Source organism: Tenrec ecaudatus, chromosome 3 (assembly GCF_050624435.1).
Source record: "Tenrec ecaudatus isolate mTenEca1 chromosome 3, mTenEca1.hap1, whole genome shotgun sequence".
NCBI lineage: Eukaryota > Metazoa > Chordata > Mammalia > Afrosoricida > Tenrecidae > Tenrec > Tenrec ecaudatus.
This window is the reverse complement of record NC_134532.1, coordinates 46,953,701-46,955,147: the sequence shown is the minus strand read 5'-3', so window position 1 is coordinate 46,955,147 and position 1,447 is coordinate 46,953,701. Positions and strand designations below refer to the sequence as shown.

The following is a 1,447-nucleotide window of genomic DNA, read 5'->3' as shown; positions in this document are numbered from 1 at the left end:
GGCTTGGATGGGCATTACACCTGGAGCAGCCCACCTGGGCCTGGTGATTGCAATTCAGCCAATGGAATTGACCTGGGATCGTTCACCACACCTCCCCCGGGAACCCTTAAAAGGCAGGGACCAGAAGGGAGAGGGGCTCTTTGTCTTCTGTCTTGTCTTGCTTGGGCGGTCTGGTGGTCTTCGTGGGAGGAGAGAGATCCTTGCGTGTCCCGGAGCAGTCTCTGCCAGGCCGCATGGTCAAAGGAATCCTATGGGTGCCGCGTAAAACCTGATGCTTCTTTGAACTTTCATTAAATTCACTTGGATCACGAGCCCGGCTTCGGCGTGAAATCTTTCTCGCGTGGAGCTAAGGACCGAGGCTGAGATTTAGGCCGGAGAGAGAAACCTAACAGTATTATTATTAAAAATATATTGATAAGGAAAAGGTTAAACCTTGGGCATCAGCAAAACTCACAATAGAGAACAAATGGTTAGAAATATTTCATCATTTTGAAACAAACCATGTTCCATACAATAATGCACTAAAAATTGTGAAATACCTGCTGTCCTTACCAGGAACTAATGCTGTGACTGAATGTGTTTTTTCTGTTAAATAAAGTGTGTACATCAGAAAAATCACAATTAAGTGTTGAGACTTTGAAAGCAATTTCATGTGTGACATAATTTTACAAATTCTTGGGATAAATTTCATGACCTTTTAAACAACGACAGCAATCTACTCAAAAACTTCAATCAAATGAGAAATATGTCCATGAAAAAATACTATACATAATTTTAATGTGTTATATTTGTAAATTGTACTTATGTTGAAATTTGAAAATATATATTACAATACTGTTTTTGCATTCTATGATCGCTTCTCGGCCTTTTGGCTAAGATCAAGTGTAGTATCTGTTCTTATCAGTTTAATATCTGATACGTTCTCTATCCGAGGACAATATATTAAATGGATTTTTGGAGCAGGGAGTTGGAATAGGAGCTTGCTCCGTCCCCTCCACGCATCGACCTGGTATTGCAGTGCTTCCAGGAACGGTGCACCAAAAAAAAAAGAAAGAAAGAAAGAAAATTTTTGTTGCTCCATATAGACCAAATTTTTATTCAAGAACCCAAGAACCTCCCCCACACCCCACCGACCTTCCCCATCGGTCACTTTATCAATTATGCTGGAAACTGAGAGCAGTATAGTAAAAGCTTAGACAAATAGACATAAGTTAAGAAGCAGACTAAGACTTGAGACAAGAGAAAAGAGGGAATAAACTGTTGTTGCTGGTTTTTAAATTGCAATATGCTTTCTTCCAGAGTTGATAAGGAACACATTCCCATGGCAGAGAAATTCATTCTATCTCAGTGTCCAATAGAAATTGTCCTCTGTCAAAAGTCTTTTAAGTCCTTTTTTTCTGTGGTTGCCTGATGATCACTGACTACTTTTCATTGTGAGTCCAAATTC

The 1,447-nt window shown here is 39.8% G+C and overlaps 1 non-coding gene across 1 annotated transcript; it reads left to right on the top strand.

The window, feature by feature from the left end:
- The first annotated feature begins 852 nt into the window (after nucleotides 1-852).
- Nucleotides 853-1,043, top strand: LOC142443893 (U2 spliceosomal RNA). Its single transcript, XR_012783619.1, has one exon. It is a non-coding gene; the product is annotated as a U2 spliceosomal RNA (small nuclear RNA).
- The last annotated feature ends 404 nt before the right edge of the window (nucleotides 1,044-1,447 follow it).